This window comes from Papio anubis, chromosome 1 (assembly GCF_008728515.1).
Source record: "Papio anubis isolate 15944 chromosome 1, Panubis1.0, whole genome shotgun sequence".
In the NCBI taxonomy this organism is placed as follows: domain Eukaryota; kingdom Metazoa; phylum Chordata; class Mammalia; order Primates; family Cercopithecidae; genus Papio; species Papio anubis.
The window spans coordinates 28,495,564-28,515,496 of NC_044976.1; positions in this window are offsets into that span (position 1 = coordinate 28,495,564).

Below are 19,933 nucleotides of genomic sequence, written 5' to 3' on the forward strand. Positions count from 1 at the left end.
CCCTTTGAGGCTGTTTTCATGATAGAATTCTAATGCGATCTGGTTGTTTAAAAGTGTGTGGCACCTCTGCCACCCATCTTGTTCTTGCTCCTATCATGTAAGATGCCTGCTCCCACTTTGCCTCTATGAGTAAAAGCTCTCTGAGGCCTCCCCAGAAGCAGTGCCACCATGCTTCCTGTACAGGCTGTGGGACTGTGAGCCAATTAAACCTCTTTTCTTTATAAATTACCCAGTCTCAAGTATTTCTTTATAGCAGTGAAAGAATAGACTAATATGGAAAATTGGTACAAAGAGTGGGATGTTGCTATAAAGATACCCGAAAATGTGGAAGCAATTTTGGAACTGGGAAATGGGCAGAGTTTGAAAGAGTGTGGAGGGCTCAGAAAATGACAGGAAGATGAGGGAAGGTTTGGAACTTCCTAGAGACTTGTTGAAAGTTTGTGACCAAAATGCTGACAGTTTTACGAACAGTGAAGAACTGGCTGAGGAGGTCTCAGATGGAAATGAGGAACTTACTGGGAACTGAAGCTAAGGTCACTTTTGCTATGCTTTAGCAAAGAGCCTGGCTTCATTGTGCCCCTGATCTAGGGATCTGTGGAACTTTGAGCTTGAGAGTAATGATTTAGGGTATCTTGTGGACAAAATTTCTAAGCAGCAAAGCATTCAAGATGTGGCTTGGCTGCTTTCAACAGCCTATGCTCATGTGCATCAGCAAAAAAATGACTTGAAACTTGAATGTATATTTAAAAGGGAAGTAAAGTAGAAAAGTTTGGAAGATTTGCAGCCTGGCTATGTGGAGGAAAAAAAAAAAAAAACCCATTTTCAGAGGAGGAATTCAAGCAGACTGCAAAAAATTTGCATAACTAAAATAAAGGCAAGTGCTGATAGCCAAGACACTGGAGAGAAGGCCTTGAAGGCATTTCAGAGACCTTCACTACAGCCCTTACCATCACAGGCCCTGAGGCCTAGGAAGACAGAATGGTTTGTTGTTCAGGTTCAGGGCTGCAACTCCCTGTGCAGCCTCAGGACCCTGCTCCCTGCCTCCCAGCTGCTCCAGCTCCAGCTCCAGCCATGGCTAGGAGGTGCCCAGGTACAGCTTGGGCCACTGCTTTAGAGGGTGCAAGCTGTAAGCCTTGGCAGCCTTTCTGTGGTGCTAAGCCTATAGGTACACAGAATGCAAGAGTTGAGGGTTGGGAGTCTCTGCCTAGTTTTTGGAGGATGTATGGAAAAGCCTGAATGTCCAGACAGAAGCCTGCTGCAGGGGCAGAGCCCTCATGGAGAACCTCTGCTAGGGCAAAGTGAAGGGGAAATGTGGGGTTGGAGCCCTCACACAGAGTCCCCACTGGGGGACTGTCCACTGGAAGTGTGACAAGAGGGCCACCATCCTCCAGATCCCAGAATGGTAGATCCACAAGCAGCTTGCACATTGCACCTGGAAAACCACAGGCACCCAACACCAGCCCTTGAAAGCAACTGTTGGGGCTGACCCCTGCAAAGCCACAGAGGTGGAACTGCTCAAGACCTTGGGAGCCCACCCCTTGCACCAAGTATGCCCTGGATGTGAGACATGGAGTCAAAGGGGATTGTTTTGGAGCTTTGAGATTTAATGACTGCCCTGCTGGGTTTCAGTCTTGTGCAGGGCCTGTAGCCCCTTTCTTTTGGTTGATTTCTCCCTTTTGGAAAGAGAGTATTTATCCAATGCCTTTATCGCCATTGTATCTTGGAAGTAACTAAATTGCTTTTGGTTTTACAGACTCATAGTGGGAGAGAATTGCCTTGTCTCAGATGACACGTTGGACTGTGGAAGTTTGATGCTGGAATGAGTTAAGACTTTGGGGGACTGTTGGGAAGGCACAATTATATCTTGAAATGTGAGAAGGACATGAGATTTGGGAGGGGCCAGGGGAACAATGATGTGGTTTAGATCTATGTTCCCACACTAATCTTATGTTCAGTTGTAATCCCCAGTGTTGGAGGTGGGGCCTGATGGGAGGTGATTGGGTCATGGGGATCCTCCTTTATGAGAAAGGTGGTGAGACACGTTCAACTTTACCAGAAACCAGACAAATGCAAATTAAAATAATGATAAGTCATCTATATTCTCATGCACAGCAGGTAGAAATATAAATTGTTGCAATGGTTTAGCACCATTCCTTTGGTGCTGTTCTCGTGATAGAAATTCTCATGAGATCTGATTGTTTACCTCTCCCTCCTCCCCTTGGTCCTGCTCCTGCCATGTAAGATGCCTGCTCCCACTTTGCCTTTCTCCATGAGTAAAAGCACCCTGAGGCCTCCCCAGAAGCAGATGCCACCAAGCTTCCTGTACAGCCCGCAGAGCCATGAGCCAATTAAACCTCTTTTCTTTATAAATTACCCAGTGTCAGGTAGTTCTTTGTTACAGTGCAAGAATGGACTAATACAGAGGGCTACTTTTAAATTATATTAAGGATACAATTACAGTGAAGATAGAATGTCCTTTAATCAACATGAACCAATGATATAAAGGTAAGATACAGTATATGAAATAATAGCTGAAGGAAATACAAAGAAAAATCCAACAGAAACGTAGTATCAGTAGGAAACTTCGAGTCCTCCTCTGTTGGTAACATATCAAGAAGAAAGAACTAAGATTATTTGAGGACATAAATAGGATAATTAATAAGATTGACAGATTACTCTTTACACTGCAAGCAAGAAATATATCTTTTAAAAACGTATGTCTATTAAATGGATCAAATATTATATCCCAAAGAAAATGTCAATAAACTTCAATATGTGGAAACAGTACTCTCCACATTCTCTGGCTGAGGTTATAGTGCAGATTCGTAGGGTGGACAGAGTGTCAATGAAAAGAGTTGAACTCTGTAAAAGACTTGAAGAGATTTATTCTGAGTCAAATATGAGTGGCCATGGTCCATGACACAGCCCTCAGGAGGTCCTGAGAACATCCATCCAAAGTGGTCAGGGTGCAGCTTGGTTTTATACATTTTAGAGAGTCATGAGACGTCAATCAAATACATTTGCGAAATACATTGGTTTGGTCCAGAAGGGCGGGACAATTCAAAGCAGGGAGACTTCCAGGCAATAGGTAAATTTAACCATTTCCTGGTTGACAATTGGTTGAGACCTGAAGATCAATAGAAAGGAAATGTTCAGGTTAAGATAAAAGATTGTGGAGACCAAGGTTCTTTTGAAGTTTCCTAGTGGCTGCCCATAGAGACAATAGATGACAAATGCTTCCTATTCAGACCTTCAAAAGGTGCTAGACTCTCAGTTAATCTCTTCAGGATTGGGAGGGCCTGGAAAAAAAAGCTCTACCTATGTTAATAGAGATTCTTTACAGATGCAAATTTTCCCCACAAAGGACAGCTTTGCAGGGCCATTTCAAAATAAGGAAAAGAAACATGTTTTGGGGTAAAATATTTTGATTTTCTTCTTTCTCACATCATGTTACACCAGAGACAGATTGAAAAGTAAGTCACAATATACAGGGTTAAATAAAACCCATCTGATGAGAACTTACGGTTTGTAGGGCATGACTCCCTAGACCCCTTAGACAGGAATTTGGGCAAGATAAGAAAAAAAAATCAGAGCTTAGTCTTCAGAGAGAGGGTAAATAAGGTAGATACTCATTCACAAAATTGTCTTAAACTTGTATGGAAGAGTGAATATGTGAGAATAGATGGGAAAAGTCCTACAGAAGAAATTAAATCAAAGCAGATATTGATAGACTTGAGAAATGAGTCACAATAATTGAAAAGCTTATCAATGCAAGGGATGCAGGGCACGATTTTCAAAACAACAGAACAGACAAATAATAAAGAATCAAAACATACACTCAAATATGTGCATATGTTAAGTACATAGACAGATATGCAAATTAAATGTGTATGTTTCAACTCAAGGGAAAGATTAGTCATTGAACATGAATTGTGACAACTGGCCTGGCTCTGTGAAACAAAAAAACAGAATTGAAGCTTCTGATTGAAGATTATTTCTTTTTTAAAATTTCAAATAAATATGCATTTTAATAACACGGTCATAATTCCTTTATATATATATATATATAATTTATATATATAAATTATATATATATATAATTATACTTTAAGATCTGGGATACATGTGCAGAACATGCAGGTTTGTTACATAGGTATACATGTGCCATGGTGGTTTGCTGCACCCATCAAACCGTCATCTACATTAGGTATTTCTCCTAATGCTATCCCTCCCCTACCCGCCACCACCCAACAGGCCCTGGTGTGTGATGTTCCCCTCCCTGTGTCCATGTGTTTTCATTGTTCAATTCCCACTTATGAGTGAGAACATGAAGTGTTTAGTTTTCTGTTCCTGTGTTAGTTTGCTGACAATGATGGTTTCCAGCTTCATTCACGTCCCTGCAAAGGACATGAACTCATCCTTTTCTTATGGCTGCATAATGTTCCATGGTGTATATGTGCTACATTTTTTTTATCCAGTCTATCATTGATGGGCACTTGGGTTGGTTCCAAGTCTTTGCTATTGTGAATAGTGCTGCAATAAACATACATGTGCATATGTCTGTATAGTAGAATGATTTATAATCCTTTGGGTATACACCCAGTAATGGGATTGCTCGGTCAAATGGTATTTCTGGTTCTAGATCCTTGAGGAATCACCACACTGTCTTCCACAATGGTTGAACGAATTTACACCCCCACCAACAGTGTAATAGTGTTCCTATTTCTCCACGTCCTCTCCAGCATCTGTTGTTTCCTGACTTTTTAATGATCGCCATTCTAACTGGTGTGAGATGGTATCTCATTGTGGTTTTGATTTGCATTTCTCTAATGACCAGTAATAATGAGCTTTTTTTCATATGTTTGTTGGCCACATAAATGTCATCTTTTGAGAAGTGTCTGTTCATATCCTTCACTCACTTTTTGATGGGGTCATTTGTTTTTTTCTTGTAAATTTGTTGAAGTTCCTTGTAGGTCCTGGATATTAGCCCTTTGTCAGATGGATAGATTGCAAAAATCTTCTTCCATTTTGTGGGTTGCCTGTTCACTCTGATGATAATTTCTTTTGCTGTGCAGATGCTCTTTAGTTTAATTTGATCCCATTTGTCATTTTTGGGTTTTGTTGTCATTACTTTTGGTGTTTTAGTCATTAAGTCTTTGTCCATGCTTATGTCCTGAATGGTATTGCCTAGGTTTTCTTCTAGGATTTTTATGATTTTAGGTCTTATGTTTAAGTCTTTAATCTATCTTGAGTTAATTTTTTTTATAAGATAAGGAATGGGTCCAGTTTCAGTTTTCTACATATGGCTAGCCAGTTTTCCCAACAACATTTATTAAATAGGGAATCCTTTCCCCATTGTTTGTTTTTGTCAGGTTTGTCAAAAACTAGATGGTTGCAGATGTGTGGAGTTATTTCTGAGGCCTCTGTTCTGTTCCATTGGCCTATATATCTGTTTTGGTACCAGTACCATGCTGTTTTGGTTACTGTAGCCTTGTAGTGTAGTTTGAAGTCAGGTAGAATGATGCCTACAGCCTCGTTGTTTTTGCTTAGGATTGTCTTGGTTATACAAGCTCTTTTTTGGTTTCATATGAAATCTAAAGTAGTTTTTTCTAATTCTGTGAAGAAAGTAAATGGTAGCTTAATAGGGATAGCACTGCCTCTATAAATTACTATGGGCAGTATGGCCATTTTCATGATATTGATTCCATCCGTGAGCATGGAATGTTTTTCCATTTGTTTGTGTCCTCTCTTATTTCCTTGAGCAGTGGTTTTTAGCTCTCCTTGAAGAGGTCCTTCACATCCCTTGTAAGTTGTATTTCTAGATATTTTATTCCTTTGCAGCAATTGTGAATGGGAGCTCACTCATGATTTGGCTCTCTGTTTGTCTATTATTGCTGTATAAAAATGCTTGTGATTTTTGCACACTGATTTTGTATCCTGAGACTGCTGAAGTTGCTTGTCAGCTTAAGGAGATTTTGGGCTGAGACAATGGAGTTTTCTAAATATACAATCCTGTCGTCTGCAAACACAGACAATTAGGAAGTTCTGGCCAGGGCAATCAGGCAAGAGAAGATTATTTTTACAATTGTGGGATGGAAAACAGCTTCCTAAGCATATCAAGAAGCCTGGAGACTATAAAGGGTAACAGAGATTAAATTAACACAAAATCAGAAATTTCTGTATGTCAGTGGAATCACTGACCAAAACAAACAAACAAAAAAACCTGCTTTACTATCGATGGATGCGAATTCAGTGGGGGAACCAGGGGCTTCAGGGGCCCTGGTAATGCTTTGTTTTTCTGATATATTGCTGTTTATTATATATACACTTTTCTATTAAACATTAAAGATATGCCATAAACAAGGTTTATACGGCAGATATTTTCCACACACGGCAAGGGATTAATTAACATTATGCACACAATGTTACACACAATGTTAATAAACAGGAATTCTTATAAGACAACAATATGCCACGCAAAGCACTCGTGGAGGCAACCCAGAAGAGGAAATTCAAAGAGCCAATAAGCAGACGAAAAGATGTTTAGGTTCTCTACTAATCAAGGAAATGCATATGCAGAGGGAGGCTTGTTTTCCACTTGCCAGATAGGTAAAGACTAAGAAAACTGACAAACTCACTTAGCTTATTGGAAAATGGGCACCCCCAGGCACAGATGACAATAGTGCTAAGTAATTTGACCTTTTCAGGAAGGCAGTTTGCCAACACATGTGAAAACGTAAAGGGAGTATGCTTTTTATCCTGATAATCTCATTCCCAAGGATTCTATTGATGGAGATGGTCACACAAGTTAATAAAAAAGAAATATGCAGCGTGGTTTATTGAAGCATGATTTACTTCATAAGACCAAATGGCGACAAATAGGGAATTGATTTGCTAAGTTAGTGTGAATCTATAAAATGGAATATAATGTGATGATGTCAACTGATGTACTTCTGCAACTATTAAGGTGGAAAGACATCTACAGCATCCTGTTGAGGGAAAATAAAAAGTGAGCATGAACCCAGAAGCCCATTTATTGACATCAAGAAATAGAAAAAATGATATGAACCAAAATGTTACCAATGCTATTTGGGTGGTATGATTTGGAGAAACTTTTGCACGTTTGTACTTTAATGTTTGAAATGTTTATGATAAACCATTTATTGTTTAAAAACAATCAAACAAAACCTTTAAATATGAAACCCAGCTAAATAGTTTTAGCTGGAAAAAACTAGAACAACAATTATGCTCATAAGCCACACAAAATTTTGAACATAAAAAATCTTTACGGCCGGGCACGGTGGCTCAAGCCTGTAATCCCCAGCACTTTGGGAGGCAGAGACGGATGGATCACGAGGTCAGGAGATCGAGACTATCCTGGCTAACACGGTGAAACCCCGTCCCTACAAAAAAATACAAAAAATTAGCCGGGGGTGGTGGCGGGCACCTGCAGTCCCAGCTACTCGGGAGGCTGAGGCAGGAGAATGGTGTAAACCTGAGAGGCGGAGCTTACAGTGAGCTGAGATCTGGCCACTGCACTCCAGCCTGGGCGACAGAGCAAGACTCCATCTCAAAAAAAAAAAAAAAAAACTTCATAATTAATGTTCTCTTTTTGTTGTTTTTCTAAGTTAACCAGAATGGCTTGAAAATCTAACTTAATTATCCTTGCTTTGAGATTTAGTAGGAGTTTTGGTTTTACTATATACATATTTAGAAAGCGCTTTATTAAGTGTTGGAGGAGAGGGAGTAGATTGTCTGCCAATTACAGATCAGATTCTGTTACATTTAACCTGTTTCTGCCTGGGGACCATATCCCAAGCTCTTTCATTCACTGATACACAACTATTCAGAAGTGCAACTCCAAATTTATGCTAAATCCAGGATGAGCTAACATTTATTGGATATTTAGAGTGTTCTAAAAGTACCACATTCTGTATTTCATTAATCTTCACACCTACTTTATGCTGTAGGTACAATTATTCATGAGGAAACTGAGGATCAAGCCATTTAAAAGACTTGACTAGGATCATGCAGTTTATAAATAGCATAACATGAGCTATGCCTCATTCCAGAGCTCTGATAAACAATATAAGGTACCAAGAAATAAATCTAGTAAACTATGTGCAAGACCTTTACAGAGAAAATTATGAAATTTTACTGAAGGACATATAAGGAAAACTGAATAGGGGGACAGATATAACATGCTAATGGGTAGGAAGGACCAATATTCTAAAGATGTCAATTATCCCCTTGCTAATCCATAAACACAATACAATAACAATTTTTTAAAATCCCAACAGAGCTTCAAGTGAACATGATAGGCTGATTCAAAAGTTTCCAGGGAAAATAATTTTGAAGGGCAAGGACAACTTACCTTTCCCAATACCAAGATTTATGATTCAGTTCTAGCATTTTAGATTGTGGGTGTTAGCGTTGTACAAGGTAAATAGGCCACTGGAGAAATCAGACACAGACTCAGATGGCCACAGAAACTCCACATATGTGGAGGAGATGCTGCAAAGAGGAGCGGGGAGGTGGATGACTCAACAAATAGCGCCAGGAAATTGGCTATATGGTGGGGGGGCCGTGTGAAATCCACATCTTACGTAGAACTGTATATAGTGAAACTCTACTGCGGAAAACCAAGAAAGAAATAAAACTTTAAAACAATTAGAAAAATTAAGAAAAAAATCTTTATGACCATGAAGTGGAAAGTAATTTTGTACATAAAACACACAGAAGCACAAACTGTAAAGGGAGAGATTGATAAAATTGACTACAGTGGAACGCTTCTTTATGATAAAAGATACCATAATGAAAGTTTTTAAAAAGGCAAGACACAGACTGGAAGAAGATATTGGCTATGCATATAATCAGTAAAGAGCTATCCTCCAGAATGTGTAAAGAATTCCTACATATGTAACAAACCTGCACGTTATGCACATGTACCCTAGAACTTAAGGTATAATAATAATAATAAAAAATAATAATTCCTAAACATTATTTAAAAATGACAAACTACCCAACAGAAAAATGTACACAGAGAAAACATGCATGGCCAATAATCAGAAGAGACATGTTTAACGTTACTAGAAACCAGAGAAATGCAAATTAAAATAATGATGTGTCATCTCATGTTCTCATGCACAGCAGGTGGAAGTATAAATTGTTGCAAACACTTCGAGACCTGGCAACATCCTCCAACGTTGAAGACCCATGTACTCAATGACTCAGCAATTCCACCTATAGGTATCAACCACAGAGGAGTTGAGACACAAACGCAGAAGGAGATACAGACGGGCTGGTACTTGCACTGTGTGCAGTAGAGAAAATGTAACATCTTCAATAGGAACATGGTTATATAAATTGTATAATCATAAAAGGGGCAGGGCACGGGGGCTCACACCTGTAATCCCAGCACTTTGAGAGGTTGAAGTGGGCAGATTCCTTGAGGTCAAGAGTTCAAGACCAGCCTGGCTAACACAGTGAAACCCCATCTCTACTAAAAATACAACAATTAACCAGGTGTAGTGGTGTGTGCCTGTAGTTGCAGCTTACCTGGGAGACTGAGGCAAGAGAATCGCTTGAACCTGGGAGGCAGAGGTTGCAGTAAGCCTAGATCTGACCACTGCACTCCAGCCTGGGCGGCAGAGCAAGACCCTCTCTCAAAAAAAAAAAAAAAAAAAAAAAAAGAGTTATAAAAGGGAAAACCACAGAGTGTTAAAATTCATGAATTAAGTCCACAGGTATCAACCTGGGTGAATGTCCTGCATGCAATGATGAGACAAAAAGCAATGTGTCCAGATAGAATACTGATGACAGACGCAGGTTCAAGGCCAGCACTGTTGCTTTCCAGCTGTGTGATCTTGTACAAGTTACCATGACCTCTTTGTTCCTCAGTTTTCTCACCTGAAAACTGGGGATAACAACACCTAGGTTGTGGTAAGGAGTGAATGTATCACTTTATGTGAACAACTCAGCATGATGCTCAAAGTTCCTTTATGGCAATGGATGTTTTGTATGTTGGTTGTGATGGTAAATGTATGAATTTATACAAGTGATAAACTGTGAGAACTTCACATACCACACACACACACACACACACACACACACACAAATGAGTGCATATAAAAATCTGCTGTAATCTGAATAAGGTCTGTAGTCTAGTTAATACAATCATGCCACGGTTAGTTGGACCCCTGATTTTGATATTATATCATCATTATGTGAGATATCAGCCTTGGGGAAAGCTGGGTAAAGGTTATATGGGACCTCTCTGTGCTATTTTTCAACTTCCTGTGAATCTACAGTTATTTCAGAATTACAAGTTATTTCAAGATAAAGGAAAAGAAGTGAAGAATTTGAATTGAATAAATAAACTTTTATTAAATCTCCTTGGTGGGTATTTGTGTTTGCAGTAGTAATAATAATAAAAACAACTACTCATAGGTTTCCCTATGCCAGGGTATTTATCTGTATTAACAGCTCTAAGGCAGGTGCTATAATTATTCCCTGTTTACAGATGATGAAGGTAATGCACAGAGAGGTTAAGTAACCTGCCCAAGATCGCACAGCTTCTACAATAGGACGCTAGATTCCAGCCCAGGCTGCCTAGCCCCTGAGTAAAGGCTTTTAACCACTTGTTACATTATAGCACCTCTGTATTCTATATCATTCTCTGTGATTTATTTTTAAAATATTCATTTGTTAAAAAATGAAATAAATAGTGGAAATATTGTTATAAGCAGAAATAATAAAACTTGCATGGAGGGTTTGTAAGAATTCAGTAACACAGTCAGAGATGTAGTCAGGTCTGAGGGGCCTCGGCACCAGCTCCTGGCCGCTCTCCCCATGGCTGCCCATGCACTCCGTTATGGAAGGCCACACTGTGCCCGGCACTCTACAGTCTACACAGCTGCACGCTATGGTGTACTAAGCCTTCTGGAATCCGTGTCATCCCATTTGTGGCTGAGAGAGTCCTGCATTCATCCTGCTTTATGGATAAGGGGACTGACGCCTGGAGCAGACACAGGGAACAGGGCCTGAAAGCCAGGTCTGCGTGAGGACAGGGCCTCTTAGCCACTGGCCGCAGCATCTCTCAGGGATACTGTGATGTGCCACCCGGACGCTTGGTCCAGGAAGGAACTCGCTGCCCGAGTGGATAGGGTTTACTGTCACCACACAGCCTTTAACTGTCCCCACTTCAGGGGCTGCCCCAGTGGCAAAGAGCACTTCTACCACTGCCGCGCACTCCCGGAGTACCCCGTGCTATGACTGACCGACAGAGGTGGGGTATACGTGCCAGCCGGTCAGGCCCCAGGCAGGCCTCTCCAGGAGCCTGTTTGCTCTGTGGCTCCCTGTGGGGTCAGTGGTCTCCATCTGGCCTGCCCAGGCCTGCTTCCTTCCCTGCCTTCCACAGGTGTGGACCCCAGGAGCACATCCTAATACACATTCTTCATTCCCTGCTCCCCAGGGAAGATGCACGAAGAGGGATCCCAGGAGACCAAGGCTGGGGCTGAAGGGTTTCCAGGAGAGACGTGATGAGCCCAGGTGAGGCATGAAGCCCCTCCTGAGTAGCCCCTCCTGAGCAAGAGCGGAGTCACCTGGCTTGTGAGAGCTCACAGTCAGGAAACTGGGAAGTCAAACCGCAGAGGGCTAGTCAGGGCCCCAGGGCTGCCCCAGAGAGCTGCCCGTGGACAGCATCCTTCCAAGGCTCAGCGCCTGTGGGCGGGTCAAGGCAGCGCTTCCCAGTTTGTCTCTTATTTTCAGCACAGTTGCCTCTGCTACAAAATCCGTTATTTGAAGCATTTTCACTGCTCTACGCCCTCTGGTTCTGCACTGCAGAATTTTGTAAACAGGGTTGACTCCAGTTTTCCATATTTGTAACTTCTTTCCCCTTCTCACCTCATCTGATTTTATTTTGGAGATCTTAGGACACATGAAGAGAACCCTGGCTCTCATTATCTCCCTGTTTGAAATCAATCTATCGCAGCCTTCTCAGTCTCCCATGCGCCATGCCACATCACCCGTGTGGCTACCCCCTACCCCTCTGGGGTCATTTGTACCCTGCGTGTGGGAGGCATTTACTAACTGTTTATTTGAAGGAATAAGTGAATGAATGAATGTTGGTTATCTCCAACCCCTAGCACAGTGCCTATGGTGATTTATGATAATTACATTATTATTAAATGAGCAAATAGATGTGGGAAGATCAGCAGAACCCAGTCACTCACCATTCACCACGAATCAGGCCTGAAGTTTAACTTTCATGCATCTGTGAACGATATTTCACTGAACCATGTGAAAGTGTCAGCAAGATTGTGAAGGGCGTCTGTCATATTAATATTCAGAAATTCAGAAATTCATTGGCCTGGAGTAGACTTCAGTGATGATAGAAACCAGGTGAGGGCCTCTGTGGTATGAGGGGAAGGTGAAGGTCAAGAAGCAGCAAATACGTGATCAGGTGTTTCTATGTGTTGACCCAATGGCCCTAGGAGATGGATGCTATCACCATCCCCATTTTCCAGAGGAGGAAATTGAGCTCTGGAATTGGGATTGCTCCCAGTTTTCTCCCTTCCTCATGTTTGTCACTGCTTCCTCTGATGGTGAGAACCACGTCTCCTGTTATCCTTAATATGTTTCCTCGTGTCATCAGAGAGATGAAATCTTTTGCCTGCAGTCACTCAGACACATGGTGGAGCAGGCGGGTATGTTCACCTGGAGGGTTCGGTTTGATAAGTTCCCTCCCCACGGGAGCACTTACAGATGATGAAGGTAATGCACAGAGAGGTTAAGTAACCTGCCCAGGATCACACAGCTTCTACAATAGGGCGCTAGATTCCAGCCCAGGCTGGAGCAGCCGCGACTCTTAACTATTCAAATGCACAGTTCATCCCTGGAAGGGTGGGTCAGGGCTGCGAGGGGACACCAGCCTCCTGGGATCTGTGGCCTGGGCTTTAGGCTTCCATACCATTTAGAGATCAAAGATGATCAAAACCCAACAATTTCATATTGTTCAATCTAATGCTCAATTGTTCAATCAATCCAATTGCCTTATATCAACACCACAAGAACCCTGTGAGGTAGACCTTAAAATCCTTATTTTATGAAAAACAAAGGCCCAGAGAGGCTAAGCCACTTGCCCAAAGTCACACAGAAAGTGACAGAGTCAGAGTCTGAATGCGCACAGGTCAGAGTGAATGCTAACTGAATGCTGTGCCCATCGCCTCTCAAATCATCTCAAATCTGCTCTGTGCTTTGTTCCAGCCACTCCCTGATGCAGCCACGTTTATTCTCCCCTGCTTTCCTTTGCTCATATCATGACTTCCTCCTGACCTCCCTTTCCCTTCCCTTCATTTATCCTACAGATATTTATTGACAAACTACTGTGTGTCAGATTTGCAGTCAGGAGCTGCAAATATGATCCTTGAATCAGACACTAAAGAGTTTAGTAACCCGTGTACACGGAGGATATTTCTGTGACTTCAACTGTATTGCGTTTGGCAAAATAAAATTTTAAAAAAGAAAGATACAGTGATAGAAGGAGTGCAGACAATTTTGCCCAAGTCTCTTTGCCAGTTTTAGTGATATGTGCTGACTTCACAGCCTGCCCCCATGTTAGACTCAACTCTAAGCCCTGGCTTGGTGGAAAAGCAGAGGCTGGGAGCCTGGGGTTGTAGAGTCAGTCTGGAGAGGAGGAACAGTATGAGCGAAAGCAGAGGCGTAGAAGGAAATCGTAAAAGTCTCCATGGGGATGGAGCATCAAGTATGGGGTGAGAGGAGGGGAGGAGAGGGGCAGGAGATGAGGTGAGAGACTTGGCAGGAACATGCAATGAAGGCCCTTGAATATCATGCTAAGGAGGATAAAGGTTGTCCTGGAAGCCAGAGGTTTTCACTAATATGCCTTCTTTGAGGGACCTCAGGGGTCAGAGGTGCCCCTGTGAGGAGAGAGCAGAGACAGACAGCCTCAGTTCCTCTTTTGCTCTGAGAAGTTCTACTGCTATCAGCTTTAGATCTGGGGGTGGGGGGGTTCCATGTCAGATTCAATTTGGAAAAAATAAAGTATTTGGGTCTTCATGATAAAAGTATTCAAAGGTGCATTAAAAACATTAGAAAACGGCATCAATTATATTTTTGCTTCTGGCCATGATGAACTAACAGGAGTGGAGTTTACCCTCCTACCTCAGGCAACCAGAAAAGTAGACGAAACACATTAAACAACTGTGTTGGAAGTTCGACAGCTGGCCACACAGGCGTGTAAGCAGAGAGCGAAAAGAGAGCAAGTGAGCCATGCCCTACAGCGGCCCCAGATCACCCTCTGGAAGTGGCTTCCAGACTGCAAAGAAAGGAGGGAGAACTGCAACAGAGCCTGGTAGCTTTGGTGATTTGAGGAGAAAGATAACAGTTTGAGAAGGCCGAGGTGGCTAGAATTTGAAAGATAGAATATTGAAGAGGGTGCTGCACAGAAAGGGACCTCCGAAGACTTGAGAGGGGTCCTCTCAAGAATCCATCTAAGTAATGATTTACACATATGTGAAAAAAGTACCTGAGGCCAGGGGAAACAGAAATACCAGAGTAGGAGATACAGAGGTACTCTCGAAGCTCACACAAGGTTGGGGGCTGGGGGTAGCTTTTGTTCTCACCGGGAACAGTGGCAAGACTTCATAGTAAACAGGGCATCAGGGAGACTCCTGCAGAAGGTTACTGGATTAGAAGTGGGCATTAATAACCCTAAATAAACTCTGCTCTATATCTTCCCTGATAAACTTAAGAGAAAGCCTCAAAATTATCCAACTGACTCAAAATAACTGCTTCCCACAACAAAACCCAGTACTATGTAAAGAAATGGAACAAAATTAATAACCAACAACATAAAATCACGATGTCCAGCATCAATAAAAAATCACTAGGCAGAAAGAAGCAAGAAAGTAGGACCTATGATGAGAAGGAAAAACATATCAATATAAAGGAATCCAAAAACGATGGCTATGTTGGAACTACTAGCTAACACAATAAAATAGCTATTATAAATACACTCTGATGTTTAAGAAGACACAAGAAAATTAACAGACTGAGTTTTAATAACCCAAATGGAACATGTATAGCAGAAAAATACAATTTCTGAACTGAAAAAAATTACATGTGATGGGATTAACATGCAGATTCTGTTCTGCAACAGAAAAGGTCAGTGAAATTGAATACATAGCAAAAGAAACTATCCAAAATAGAGCAGAGGAGGGAAATCCCTGAAGAATGAACAAAACTTCAGTAACCTGTGGAACAATATCCAATGTCCTAACATACTTACAACTGAAGCTCCAGAGGACCGAGGATATGGGAGAAGAATGGGGGCAGAAAAAATATTTTAAGAAGTAATGGCCACAATTTTTCTAAATTTGATAAAAATTATAAGCCTGAACATTCAAAATCTTAACAACACCAAAGCAAAAGAAACATAAAGTAAATCACACTAAAGCACATCACAGTCAGATTCAGAAAGCCAGCAATAAAGAGACAAATCTCAAAAGGAACCAGAAAAAGAAAGAGCGATGTAATGGACAGGGAAACAAAGATAAGAAGATAGAAGATGTCACGTTAGAAACCATACAAGGCATAAAACAATGGAGCAACATCTTTAAAGTAGCAAAAGAAGAAATTTAAGATAGGAGCATAGAATTCTATACCCAGTGGAAGTGTCACTTAAACGTGCAAGAAATGAAGACTGCTTCAGAAATAGATGAAAGAATTCAACATCAGCAGAACGGCCTCTCAAAAAAATGTCAAAGAAAGTCTTTTTGGGTACAAGGAAAATGAAAAAAATAGAAATTAGGATCTACATAAAGAAATGATAGAAGCTAGAACAATAAAGATGATTTTTTTGTGTCTCTCATTTTTTACCCTTTAGGATAATTGACTGTTTAAAGTACTAACAACAATGATGTATTGTGGGGTTTGTAATATATGTAAAAATAAAATGTAAGAAATAATAGCACAAAGGATGGGGGAAGTGAAAATTTACTGTTATAAAGCTCTCATACTAGTATTACACTATTTGCAGGTATGTTGACAGATTAAAGATGTATATTCTAAATGCTTGAGCAACTGGTAAAAATACAAATATGTAAAAGAAAGAGATATTACCAATAAACCAATAGTGGAGATTAAAATGAACTTATTAAAAATTCAATTAATTCAGGAGAAGGCAGGACAAGCGGGATAAAGTTGCAATGAACAAAAAGAACGAACAGAAACAAATAGCAATATAGTAGATTTAAATTTAACCATATCTACTATCATCTTATGTGAAATGATCCAAAAATTCAAGTGAAAACTCAAAGATTGTCAAAAAACCATTAATAAATGCATTAAAATCATAATGTATATTATACACTATCATAAAATATATCTAGAGATAATTTTCACAAAATATGTGAAAACTAAAAAACAAATTGCTGATAGAAATTCAAGAGGATTGAGATATGTAAGAACTGAAGACTCAATGTTGTGAACATGTAAATTCTCTGAAAAGTGATCTATGGGTATAACATGATCACAAACAAAATCTCACCTACCTTTTTGTTGAAATGCACCAGGTGATTGCAAAACATATGTGGAAACACGACGGACCTGGAATATCCAAAACCATTTGAAAAAGTAGAACAGTTGATTTATATTAGCTGGTTTCAAGTAAATTATTAAGCTACCATAATCAAAAGAGTGTGGAATTGGTATAAAGACAGACATACAGAACAATGGAACAGAATAGAGAATAGGAAAAAAGGTCCACAAATATAAGTTGATTTTCTACAAAAATAGAAAGTTAATTCCATGGGGAAAGGATTGTCTGTCTGTCTTCTCAGCAAACTGCTGAGAAGGGGGGAAACACACAACCATCCTCAACCTTGATCTCACACCTCTTAGAAATTTAACTTGAAATAAATAGTAGATTTAAAGGTAAGTGCTAAAACTAAAACTTTTAGAAGAAAACATGGAGAAAAATTTTGCGACTTTGATTTTGACCAAAAAAAAAAAAGAAAAAACCCATGGAAAGTATGAATTGTTAAAAGAAAAAAATGATACACTAGACTTCATCAAAATAAAATAAAAAAATGTAGATGTTCCTGTGCTGCTTCAGTGCCTGGCCGTGTTCACTCCTGTTCACACCAGTGGGCTGGGGAAGGCTGGTCATACCTGAAGGCTCTGCATGAAGACATTCTGGGTATCACCTGGGTCTTCTTGGAGGATGTGGTTTGAGACGCAGAGATCTCCATGGAGCACACCCAGTGCAAGACAGTCTCTGGCACAGCAGATGCACAGCATTGCATGCTCAAATGCTGGGGCACACACTTGCTACTAGCATCCCAGGAAAGGTCCTCATCCAGGACACTGCTTGTTCCACTGAGAACAGATTTGCACCTCAGCGGGAAAGGGTATGCCCAACACTGCAGGCCCCTAGCGTGAGTTTTGTGCTTACACTTTCAGAAAGACAGTTTTTCTTCTAAATTGTGACCTTAGGCCTTGAAGACTTTTGCATATCTAGGAGGTTTATTCTATTGTATGGTTCACCTTTGGCTCAGAACCACAAATGGTGTAATTTGACCTAGAGCTGCATTCTCTGTGCTGTTTATATTTGTTCTTTCGCATAAGCTGGAGTGGGTTTCCTCCTCTAGGGTTTATCACAGAAGGACCAGCCTCACCCATGGTCTGCTCCTGTCCTTGGCCGGGCTGTTGGCCAAAAGGGGCATAGCCAGTGCCAGTGCTCAGGCCATTCCCAGGTCATATTGCCCAAGTCGTTCTTGGGCCAGCCAATTAATTTAGGATTGTTACACTTCTAATACAGTCCATAGGTGTGGAAATGAGGTTTCAAGTAAAAGTTAAACCACCAAAGGGAAAACAGCCTTTCCAATGTGTTGTTACAGAAGTCAGGAGGTTGAGACATGGGCACTTTGGATGGGGTTGGCCTAAGTCACCTGAGGCCACCCACAATAGAGAGGAGACAGTCTCCCAGGCCATGCTGCTGCCCCTAAGATGGGCTGATGCTACATTCCAGGGCTAGTGAAGCCTATGAAAAACCAAATTAATCCTGAAGAGTGAAAGTCAAACCCAAAGTCTCTACTTAGAGCTCTCTGCACATTAAAAATTCTTAAAATGTATTGATATGAGCAGGCCAGTTTTTTAAGGTAATAAAGTTTCTATCTAGTATGTAGAAAAGTTTTTGAAATTAAAAATGTGAGGCATGCCCAAGATGGCTGAATAGGAACAGCTCCAGCCTCCAGCTCCCAGTGTGAGTGACACAGAAGACGACCGATTTCTGCATTTTCAACTGAGGTACCAGGTTCATCTCACTGGAAGAATCAATATTGTGAAAATGGCCATACTGCCCAAGGTAATTTATAGATTCAATGCCATCCCTATTAAGCTACCAATGACTTTCTTCACAGAATTGGAAAAAACTGCTTAAAAGTTCATATGGAACCAAAAAAGACCCCGCATTGCCAAGACAATCCTAAGCCAAAAGAATAAAGCTGGAGGCATCACGCTACCTGACTTCAAACTATACTACAAGGCTGCAGTAACCAAAACAGCATGGTATTGGTACCAAAACAGAGATATAGACCAATGGAACAGAACAGAGCCCTCAGAAATAATACCACACATCTACAGCCATCTGATCTTTGACAAACCTGACAAAAACAAGAAATTTTTGTTTAAAAATAGGGAAAGAATTCCCTATTTAATAAATGATGCTGGGAAAATTGGCTAGCCATGAGTAGAAAGCTAAAACTGGATCCTTTCCTTACTCCTTATATGAAAATGAATTCAAGATGGATTAGAGACTTAAATGTTAGACCTAAAACCATAAAAACCCTAGAAGAAAACCTAGGTAATACCATTCAGGACACAGGCATGGGCAAGGACTTCATGTCTAAAACACCAAAAACAATGGCAACAAAAGCCAAAATTGACCAACAGGATCTAATTAAACTAAAGAGCTTCTGCACAGCAAAAGAAACTACCATCAGAGTGAACAGGCAACCTACAGAATGGGAGAAAATTTTTGCAATCTACTCATCTGACAAAGGGCTAATATCCAGAACCTATAAAGAACTCAATCAAATTTACAAGAAAAAAACAAACAACCCCATCAAAAAGTGGGCAAAGGATATGAACAGACACTTCTCAAAAGAAGACACTCATACAGCCAACAGACACATGAAAAAATGCTCATCATCACTCGCCATCAGAGAAATGCAAATCCAAACCACAATGAGATACCATCTCACACCAGTTAGAATGGCAATCATTAAAAAATCAGGAAACAACAGGTGCTGGAGAGGATGTGGAGAAATAGGAACACTTTTACACTGTTGGTGGGACTGTAAACTAGTTCACTCACTGTGGAAAACGGTGTGGCGATTCCTCAAGGATCTAGAACCAGAAATACCCTTTGACCCAGCCATGCCATTACTGGGGATATACCCAAAGGATTATAAGTCATGCTACTATAAAGACACATGCACATGTATGTTTATTGCAGCACTATTCACAATAGCAAAGACTTGGAACCAACCCAAGTGCCCATCAATGATAGACTGGGTAAAAAAAATGTAGCACATATACACCATGGAATATTATGCAGCCATAAAAAAGGGTGAGTTCATGTCCTTTGCAGGGACATGAATGAAGCTGGAAACCATCATTGTCAGCAAACTAACACAGCAACAGAAAACCAAACACTGCATGTTCTCACTCATAAGTGGGAATTGAACAATGAAAACACATGGACATAGGGAGGGGAACATCACACACCAGGGCCTGTTGGGTGGTGGGGGGTAGGGGAGGGATAGCATTAGGAGAAATACCTAATGTAGATGACGGGTGATGGGTGCAGCAAACCACTGTGGCACGTGTATACCTATGTAACAAACCTGCA